This window comes from Atta colombica, unplaced genomic scaffold (genome assembly GCF_001594045.1).
Source record: "Atta colombica isolate Treedump-2 unplaced genomic scaffold, Acol1.0 scaffold89, whole genome shotgun sequence".
Lineage (NCBI taxonomy): Eukaryota > Metazoa > Arthropoda > Insecta > Hymenoptera > Formicidae > Atta > Atta colombica.
The window spans coordinates 1,306,206-1,317,970 of NW_017259582.1; the positions used below are offsets into that span (position 1 = coordinate 1,306,206).

At 32.9% G+C, this 11,765-nt stretch overlaps 1 protein-coding gene across 1 annotated transcript in view; it reads left to right on the forward strand.

Moving 5' to 3' along the window:
- Positions 1-10,502: 10,502 nt before the first annotated feature.
- LOC108693257 (protein Dr1) overlaps positions 10,503-11,765 on the forward strand; it is a 6,825-nt gene continuing 5,562 nt past the window's right edge. Inside the window, exon 1 of the mRNA XM_018202113.1 lies at positions 10,503-10,629. The gene's annotated coding sequence lies outside the window, so the exon portion shown is untranslated. The remainder of the gene's footprint in view (positions 10,630-11,765) is intronic.

Below are 11,765 nucleotides of genomic sequence, written 5' to 3' on the forward strand. Positions count from 1 at the left end.
AATGGTCGGAAATCTATACAGAGCTCTGGAAGAAGAAAAACGTAATCCTATTATTATTGAAAATGTCCGATTGCTATGTTGAAAATTAAAAACCGCAGTAAAAGAGGTTGAAATTTTGAATAACCGCGCCATCATGGAGCCAAAATGGCAGTTCGTGGTACTTTAGTTAATTTAGTGACTTTGCGAACGACATTTGTCATACGACACCTGAGAATCGATTCTGTATCTTGAAACGAAGTGAAAATTACAAAAGTAAGCGAATTTATTTAAAATACTGATAATTTCATTAGTCAACATCTAATAAATTTGCTGATTTTTGTAATTTTCATCTTATTTGAAAATATAGAATCGACTCTCCTGACATTTATTGTTATGATGTCGGATTTCGTGTTCATATAGTCGGATCTCAGTAAACGAGAATGACTTGAAATGGATTCAGATTTTCAGAAAAATACGGATTCATGAATGTTAAAATGAATTCTTTTCGATCCTGAATGTTATTCATTTATAGGAATTGCATAGAACATATCTCTATGCCTTTCTATCTAAAAATAATATTAGCATTTTCTGTGGATCGTGAATACTAGTCAATTCAGAATTGTGAATACGAAGTAATTTTTTTAATTCAATTAAATTAAAAAATAATATCAGCAATTTCTGTGCAACGTGAATACTGCTCAATTCAATATTTTGAATATGAAATGCAATTTTTCAATCTAATTGAATAAAAAAAGTTTTTATTTAAAAATGGACCATAAATGCTATTGGGAGTACAAATAAGTTTCCGCCGTTTGCAAAAGACGGCGTCACTAATAAACTATAGTTAAAATTGTTTGATGTAAAACGACATATCGTAAGATTGGACATCCGGCAATATTATAACCTTGAAATATTAGCGATTTTGTATCAGCATCATATATTTTTTTTTGTACGAAAATGTCGAATTTTGAGCCGAATAAGCGTCATTTGCGGAAACTTTTGATTTACTTCTTTAATTTGAAGAAATCTGCAACTGAAGCTCATAGAGTGCTTGTAGAAGCATATAGCTGGCTTAAGTGAGAGAAGTTGTCGTGAGTGGTTTCAAAAGTTTAAGAACGATGAATTTGACGTCGAAGACAAAGAACGTAGCGGAAGGCCGAAAGTATACGAAGACGCGGAATTGGAAACATTATTGGATGAAGATTCGTGCCAAACGCAAAAAGAACTTGCATTTACATTAGGAATGACTCAACAAACAATTTCATATCGTTTGAAATCATTGGGAATGATTCAAAAGCAAGGGAATTGGGTTCCATATGAACTGAAGCCGAGAAACGTTGAACGCCGATTTTTCACATGTGAAATGCTGCTTGCTAGGCATAAACGAAAGGGTTTTTTGCATTGTACTGTCACTGGTGAAAAATGGATCCACTACGATAACCTAAGAGGAAATCATGGGGATCACCTGGCCATGCTTCAATATCGACAGCCAAGCCGAATATTCATGGAAAAAAACTCACGTTGTGTATTTGGTGGGATCAGCTTGGTATCGTGTATTATGAGTTACTCAAACCATTACTGGGGCTCTCTATCGAACAATTGATGAAATTGAGCCGAGTACTCAAGGAAAAACGCGCCCACTATTACTCCAGGACTGCATGATAAAATTATTCTCCTGCATGATAATGCTCGACCACATGTTGCGGCGCCGGTCAAACCTACTTAGAAATATTCAAATGGGAAGTTCTATCCCACCTGCCGTATTCTTTAGACATTGCTCCTTCCGACTACCACTTTTTCGGATCGATGACGTATGGCCTGTCTAAGCAGCACATCATATGAAGATATCAAAAATTGTATCGATGATTGGATAGCCTCAAAAGATGAAGCGTTCTTCCGACGCGATATCCACATGCTATCAGAAAGATGGGAAACAGTAGTGGCTAGCGATGGCCATTACTTCGAATAAAACATTATGTACCGTTCTTTCACAATAAATGCTTAATTTTTGATAAAAAACAGCGGAAACTTATTTGTCCCCAATACTTAAATTATTCAAAATTATAAATAGGAAATTTTTCGTTTTAATCCAACTAAATTAAAAAAAGTTGTAACGTAAAAATAAGCCATCTCTTGTTTCTCTTCAATTAGAAGTAAAATGAATGATTGATATGAACACTCACAGCCGAACACAGCCCGAATATTAGGCTAATCAGCGGCGCGCGATATTGGCCAGCAAGATTAGATTATCCGATACTTACTCAAGTTGTCTCATAGTAATGTAAATTGTTTATACTTTATTATATCTGTTAAATGATGATATTTTTATTATATCTATATAATTTCGTTATTAGTTTAGCTAGTTATACTTGAAGTAGAGAATGAATAACACATTTACCAATTGAAGAAGTGGTGTAGCGGGTAAAAGATTCATAATTCAGAAGTCCCAAGTCGAATTAAGGCGCTTTTTAATACTAATTTAAAATAGTTAATTTCAAATATAATTATTATAAATGTCTTCCCAAGCAGAACAATAAGTATAATATCAAAATGATGTCAAAATGACTTCAAAATAATTACTAAACTCATTGTTTAATCATTTCCGATTCATTTTAATGTTGTCAAATTTTGACGTTATCGTGACTTGTTGTTCTATTTGGGTTAGGAATACAATGTATAACCTTTAAATATAAATGTTTTTTTTAATATTAAATTTTTTTTAAATATTAAACTAGTGACAGCTCGGATCCAATCCATTTCAATCTGTTACGTCCAGACTCCACGATTCTTTTCTTGGGAAAATTATTGTACAACGAAACCTTTTTTGCATAATTAGAAAATAAGTAAATTTTTATTAAATATATAGCAAACCAAATACTGATAAAACAATTAAAATTTAATTTTTCTAGCAAGAAATTTAATCGATAGGACTCAGAGTTAGCCAAGTCACGGGAGGCAAAAGGTCAATAGTTGCCTAATAAATCTTTTACATTAAAGCTTTGTTTATCAGTATTTGACGTTGCTCGCGCGCTTCCAGAATCAAATAAGACTAATTATAATCATTCACCAATCTGATTCCTCCAATTCCTTGAAGATGCTAGGTCAATGACCTACCGCCAAAAACTAAGAAGGGCATCGTTCCCACGAATATAAATACGAGGGCTCTTTGAGGCATGTATGCATTCATCCAGTCATCCATTCAGTTAGTCACACAGTCAGTTACAAAGTCAGTTAAATAGTCAGTCAGTGTACATCATCGATTCCGCTGAAATACGTGAAGTTTTCCAAATCGATTATAAATCTTTATCTTTATGTTCGATTGATGATAAATGATATTAAGTCGGTTTCCTTCAACTTCATCAAAGGCTAGCCATCTTCCGATCTGTTCACCTGAGGGATTCGCCATCCTCCATTTAACCGCAGAGATAAGTAATTGATGTCCCTACACGTCAGAAACATTTTTTTTATATACGGAACGAATTATCACAGAAATTTCTGCTTTTTTTCCCTCATTCACTTTCTGACTCTTCTCATAAAATCATTTCATACTTGTGATAAGGCGCTTCGAGCAATTATATTTCTTTACTCTCGTGATTTCTTGGAGCGGTAAAGCGCTTCGAGCAATTACATTCTCTTCCCTTTTTGTAAACTCTCTCTTTCTCTCTTTCTTTTTTCCTTCGAATTTTTTAAGTAAAACGATTTGAGTAATTCTCTCACTTCTCTATTATCATTAGAAGCGATAAAGTGCCTCGAGTTTTTCAAATCACCTCATTTATTTATTTATATTTTTTTTCTTTTCTCTCCCTTTTTCCCTTTTCCTCACATTTATCCCAAATGCATATATTCTTCATCAAATTAAAAAGGAAAAATTTCTAACTTTCTAGATGCCCAGAAATAATTTCTCAAAAAAATGTCGTTTTCGATGTCGAAAATAAAAGTTTTGGAAATTTCTATTGATTTCGATGGATTTTTGGCTCCAATTTCGATTAATTTTCAAGTTGGAAATAAAATTTTGAATTGATCTAATTAACATAAAAATATATAACTACTAGTGTCATTAATACAATAAGTAAATTCGACGTAGTATCACCAATAGCATAATAATGGTGGAGAAAATTTCATTAAAGTTTCATTGAAATTTTATTGTGAAAATAAGTATTATTGATTAGCATCATATTTCAGAGGATACACGACAAAATTATTAGGTGTACAACTTTGCTTCCGCCGTTTTCCTATAGATGGCTTTAGCGGTAAGTGGTGGTCGAAATAAATAGATCATAGACGTCATACAATAAACTTGGGCATCTATCAACATAACCCCATAGAAACATTAGTCGATTTGTGTCTGCATCATAAAGTTATTCTCGATTGAAAATGTCAGTTTACGAGCCAAATTCTCGTCATTTGCGGGAGGTTTTAATTTTTTGCTTCAATATGAAGAAATCTGCAGCTGAGGCTCGAATGCTCTCAAATACTTATGGTGAGGCCGCTATTAGTGAAAGAACGTGAGTGGTTTCAACGCTTCAAGAACGGTGATTTTGACGTCCAAGATCATGCTCTGTATTTGGTGGGACCAGCTCGGCGTAGTGTATTGAACTATTAAAACCGACTGAAACAATCACAGGCGATTGCTATCGAACGCAATTGATGTGTTTGAGCCGAGCATTGAAAGACAAACGGCCACAATACAACGAGAGACATGATAAAGTGATTTTGCAGCATGACAATGCTCGACCCCACGTTGCGAAAGTGGTTAAGATATACTTGGAAACGTGGAAATGGGAAGTCCTATCCCACCCGCCGTATTCTCCAGACGTTGATTCCCTCTGACTATTACTTGTTTCGGTCAATGGCACACGGCCTGGCTGACCAGCACTTCCGGTCTTATGAAGAAGTAAAAAATTGGATCGATTCGTGGATAGCCTCAAAAGATGACCAGTTTTTTCGACGCGGAATTCATACGCTACCCGAAAGATGGGAGAAAGTAGTGGCCAGCGATGGACAATACTTTGAATCATAAATGTATAACCAGTTTTTTACAATAAAGCCTCGAATTTCGGAAAAAAACGGCGGAAGCAAAGTTGTACATATAATAGAATTAAAAAAAAATTTATTTTATGAATTCGAGAACTAATTTTATGATGCACCCATGCGCGGTCACCCATCCAAATCCAAACTTCTACTTACCATGCTTTATTTTTGTGATCGTACAGGAAATTGCTCCTTCGAAGAACCTAATACCTATAATGAAAATGAATACCTATAATGAAAATGGATGTATAGTTGTAACATATCTGTTTAAAAATGTTATGAAAGAGGCGGAACACATAAAAAATATAATTAACGTTAATGTTAATAGTAATGATGACACCTATATATGATAATAACTTGTTTTTAATAATACTGTAAAATATTATTTTTATTAGCTAAAATAAAATACTAATTGCTCTAATGATATTTATTCTAATAAATTTTTTGTACCAAATATTACAATTACTGGAAGTAATTGTAATATTTGGTACAAAAAATTTCTATGTTACGTCATATGTCGTCATATGCTATTGTAGTAACACTACTGACTTAGCATTGATATTATTTCAGTAGTAATACTACTGCAGTGACACTAGTAGTATTTTTATACTTCCAAATGGATATTGGAAACTTGTATGATATACTAACATTTAAATTTCATTAATTTAAAAATCGAGATAAAATCGAAACATTTAAGAAAAAAGGGCGATAATTGTGAAAATTCAGGGAATTTTCATCTCAGAAGAGGACCGCGCTCAATTGAACAAGGCCCATAAAACTCCAGTTATTAGGAAGGAGCTTCCCTCAGCAATTCTTGTGATGAACTTAACCGAGGACGATCCTTCCTCCCTTCCATCCCTAGATCTTGAATTTCCTTCCCCTTCTTACTCTGCCACTTTGGCCAATTCTTCTTTGGCCCGCAATTCCTTCTCTCTCTTTTTTCCCTTCTGAGGACAACAGATCTTTCGAGATTTTTCAATCTTTTGAAAACCTTGCCGAATCTGCGAGGTCCATGGATTAATTACGAGTGCGCTCCATTTGCTTCACCTTAAAAGGTGATACGATTGGGACACATATGCATAATGGTTGAAAATATGTTGTATTGAAAAAAGTATTTCAGATTCATTTTGTATAAAAATGCATTTAATAAATGCATTTTTTATATAAATATAAAAATATAATATAATAACATAATATAATATTAATAAAATAAAATAATATAATAAAATAATAAAATAAAATAAAAAATATTATGTGTACAACTTTGCTTCCGCCGTTTTTTTCCGAAATTCGAGGCTTTATTGTAAAAAACTGGTTATACATTTATGATTCAAAGTATTGTCCATCGCTGGCCACTACTTTCTCCCATCTTTCGGGTAGCGTACGAATCCCGCGTCGAAAAAACTGGTCATCTTTTGAGGCTATCCACGAATCGATCCAATTTTTTACTTCTTCATAAGACCGGAAGTGCTGGTCAGCCAGGCCGTGTGCCATTGATCGAAACAAGTGATAGTCAGAGGGAGCAACGTCTGGAGAATACGGCGGGTGGGGTAGGACTTCCCATTTCAACGTTTCCAAGTATGTCTTGACCACTTTCGCAACATGGGGTCGAGCATTGTCATGCTGCAAAATCACTTTATCGTGTCTCTCGTTGTATTGCGGTCGTTTGTCTTTCAATGCTCGGCTGAAACGCATCAATTGCGTTCGATACCGACCGCCTGCGATTGTTTCAGTCGGTTTTAACAGTTCATAATACACTACGCCGAGCTGGTCTCACCAAATACAGAGCATGACCTTGGACGTCAAAATCACCGTTCTTGAAGCGTTGAAACCACTCACGATACGTTCTTTCACTAATAGCGGCCTCATCATAAGTATTTGAGAGCATTCGAGCCTCAGCTGCAGATTTCTTCATATTGAAGCAAAAAATTAAAACCTCCCGCAAATTACGAGAATTTGGCTCGTAAACTGACATTTTCAATCGAGAATAACTTTATGATGCAGACACAAATCGACTAATGTTTCTATGGGGTTATGTTGATAGATGCCCAAGTTTATTGTATGACGTCTATGATCTATTTATTTCGACCACCACTTACCGCTAAAGCCATTTATAGGAAAACGGCGGAAGCAAAGTTGTACACCTAATTTTTAACATAGTCGTAAAACTATCTCATGATTGACTGAAATTTGATTTCTGCTTCCGCGTTTACCACTCAATAGGAGAAAGAAAATAAGAGAAAAAAAAAATAAACGGAATCGTAGTTTGCTGATTAATGTCTATATTCATATATACTGTAATTATCGAATCATTAACATTTTGCTACTGTGCCCATATTAATGAAGAAGATAAACCAGTATGTAACCAATCGCATTATATGGACATTATATGGCTGTAATATATAATATATCGACAGCATATAATGTTGAGGTTATGTGCAACTTTTATTCATTCCACAAATTGTAACGGTGAAATTATAGCAAAAATAGCAAAATGACTGTGATTTATTGTGTTAATTCCGCGAGTTCCGTTTCGTTGTCAATTTTCGCTTTATGGGACGGCTCCTTTATACGGTTCCTGCACACAGAACTCGGCAACGCTTGTCGCGCGGCAGAAGTTATCGCACTAATCAATAAATTCTATGTTTTTAAATCGATCTCATCATGCAAAACTTCTAGAAAGGATAATATTACTTCCGCCGCGCAAAAGTTGGATTGAGTTCAACTTTTGTCGCGCGGTAGAAATTATATCTATTACTTTCGAGCAAGCGAAACGTTGATTGGCTATCGCAACTTCCGTCATGTAATAAGAAACAAAACGGAGTAGCTGTAATTTGTTGTATTGATTTCGCGAGTTCCGTTCCATTGCCAATTTCCGCTCTATGGCAAATATATGCGTTAAAGCAATTCAAATAATTATTGACAAATGACATTGTAAATATTGATTTAAAACATTAAATACTACAATAGTGATAATTGTTTTTGCAATTTGAGAAATTATATTTCATTTTAATAAGCAAATTAACATAATGTTAGTAGTTTTTAAATTATATTCATCCTGAATGCATTTTTGACCAGTATTCATAGTCGGATCTTATATTTAAGACCGTCTTAAGTACAGTTTTAAGGTGTCATAAACCATTCAGAGGGGCGCATTAGCGACTTAGACCTGTTTTTTTTGGCTGAATTTTTGCACTAGTTCATCTTTCTTTTTCTTCTTTCTTCTTGGAGAAAAGGAAGAAAGATGAATTGATACAAAAATTCAGAGGATCGATTGCATATTATCGAATATTCTCACTTCTCGTACTTTCATGTGAAAAAATACGCGCGATTGATTGAGCATAGTGAAAATACGATATCCCTATGCTTACGAGAGTGAAAAAAAATCACAGAGTAAGTGCAAAATGCAAGTGATACAAAAACCAAAGTAATATATAATACTTTGTTGTGACATTATAAGCATACAGACGTGTGTGTGTGCGCGTGTGTGTGTATCTATATATATATATATATGATTTATAACAGAATATAATTCATTTTAATATTAGGATATTTATGAACCGTGTATTATTCAAATAACTAACATAATAATTATCTATATGGTCAAGTGGATCTTAGTGTTCAATAATTTTTAAAGTAAATTTTATGATTTCTTACAATCTTACAATTTCGTAATTTTTGTTTGAACTGGAAATTTTAAAATTTATGCAAAAAATATTATAAGACATAAAGATTTGCTTCAACCGTATAAGCCATTTCATCACCTTAGTTATTTAAATAATTTATATATTATTCTTGAGGCTTCCACGAGTGCTTTCTATATAAAGATTATGCATTTCGTGAGAGTCCAGATCCATTCTTGGAAGGCATTGGAGGAAACCCGCGAAATCTTTAATTTACATATTTATATACTTAATATATTTTGAACTAATCTATATAATTTTCTAAATGTATTGTCTGGGATTTCAAATGGATCTTAATTCTTTTTATTAAATTCTTATTAAATATCTTGTGAATTTTATTATTTCCATTGTCATTTTTCTCCATACAAAGCATAAAAATAAGATTACTGGAAACAATAATCTGTATCTTTAAGTAGAACGGATTTTGACAAATTTGAACTAATTTCGACTAACCTCGATATGCTTTTACATAATTACCTTTTATTATATATAATTCGATTTCATAGAATTTTTTTTGTCAAGCGCAATGTCACGTGAGAGAATTTCTTTTGTTAAGCGCAATGTCATGTGAGAAATGTCGCATTTCCACTATAATGAAAACTATTCAATCAAGTAAGATCACTCACTTTATCATTTACTAGGTTTCGTGATACATATTACACATCGGTCCCCAGTTAAAAAGAATAAAAGCATCTATCATGGAACAAAGTCGGAATGAATTCCGATCGAAATTATTCAATTATTCTCTAGATTTCTATTGTATTTTCTGGGGAAAAGAAAATAATTCCAACTTTATTCCACAATAGGACCCCGATAGCAGGATTTTCTAAACGTTTTATCGAACAATCAATGACAAGATAATCTTGGAAGACAACACGTCATTGACTGTCACTATTAATAATAGCAACAATTGTCGATAAAACATTTCCCGCAATTGGCCTATTACTTAAGATGATCTTAAAATAAGAACTAATTATGAATATCAGCCTTTGATGCATCATGTGAACATAGCACACAAAACTTTTGTGATGGAACTTTTGTGATGGACAACTTGTGTAATGGAAAAGTGCGGAATAGCACTGATTGGCTGTTTCATGGATCAATCACATTGAATTAGTCTTATTATGATTTGTCCATTATTGATCGGCAATCAGAGTTGGCAGTCGGGTCGGCTTGCAGAGTTGGTAGTGGATGCTTTCCATTTGATGACACAAGTTAACACAAATGTCGTTCTATCTTTGTCAACTCTGAATGTCAACAAGGATAAAACAATGTGTCGACTTGTATTGTCAAATGAAAAGCACCAGTCTGATATGAGCTTTAGGATGAAATCACACGGAACTGTTGTGCTGCTCATACTTACGATGATATTAGGTGTAAAAAATCACACGGTGAAAATGATTGCGAAATAGAGAATCATTGAAACAACTGATTAGCATTTCCGCATTTTTCCATCACACAAGTTATGTTCACATGATGCATCAAAGACCGGTATCCGTAGTTAGTTCTTATTTAAGATCATCTTAAGTAATAAGCTTAAGTAATAAGCAATTGATTGAAAATGATTTGAAATAACGCAGAATAATGCTGATTGATTATTTCTACGACGCATTCTCGTTTTTCGCACTATGTGATTTCACCTTAATTCCATCATGAGCACGGCAGTGCACGTTCCAGTATGTATTGTAATTCAGTGATGCAAACTTGGTCGGGCAGAAATCGTTATAAAATTTTTAATGAAAAATTAGAGATTTTCGAATTTTCTAGTAAATAACTGAAGATTTCTAAAGATTTTTAAATTATTTAGAAATTTTTTCGTATTGGCGACACTGGTGTTAAGATTTTAATGATTGATTTGTAATAATTGCAGTTTGTCATCTTGATTGATCTTTAATTAAATTACAGTACATACATTAATAACGGAGTAAAATAATAAGTAAGTTAACTAAAGTATATGTAAATAAAAACTTAATCCTCTCGATATATAAAAGATTGTCTTAAATTATTTTTTGTAATATTGTTAGGCCATGTTTGCGTTTATGCTTATGATATATGGTAAATATTGAACAAAAATATTTTTTTTTAAAACAACATAAATTTTGATATTGTGACATTATCATCTAAAAACGTATATTATTTTAGCATTTCTTTATAAACATTTTATTCTATATACATTTTATTCTAATATAATTTATATATAAATAAGTATAATGTATATCTTCTTCCTTTAAACTCAATCTGTTATTCTGTAATATTAGGCCTGTATTCTTTAGACCTGTTTTATTCCTGCTTCCCTTAACTGTATTAGAATTTTAAATAGATTTATTAATTTTGTCGTTACACTAAACTGCATTAAAACTTTTTCTCGCTTTTGCCTGATTTTAAATATGTATCTAAGCCTATTTATCTACGCTGAATTACACTAAAACTTTCTATGCAGTATTCATAGTCCATTCGTATTTGAAGACCATTTTAAGTAATGGAGATATAACTAATATAACTCTCTGATAGATTCATGGATTCTTAAGACTGTACTTGAGATTTAGCTTACTTAAATCTTAGCCATAAGAACTGATTATGAATACTGGTTATTTCGCTTTTACATCCCAGCAAACGAATGAATTAAAATGGATTGAAATTTTTTTCTATCCGAATGCGTATTTTAAATAGCGAATACTTTTTTTTGGATTTAATTGGATTTAATTGGATTCGATTAGATTCAATTGGATGCAATTAGATTAAAAAACTGCGTCTATTCAAAATTTTGACAGTATTTATCAGAAAAAGCTAATATTATTTTTAATTTAAAAGGCACAGAAATATGCAATTCCTGTAAATGAATAAAAATGCATTCAGGATTGAAAAGCATTCATTTTAACATTCATGAATCAACATTTCTGAAAATCTGAATCCATTTCAATTCATTTCAATCCATTCTCATTTGCTGGGAAATTTTAAATATATATCTATTTCATTTTGTAGAGTACAAGTTATACTAACAGATTCTCTCTCTCTCTCTCTCTCTCTCTCTCTCTCTCTCTCTCTCTCTCTCTCTCTCTCTCGCTCTCTCTC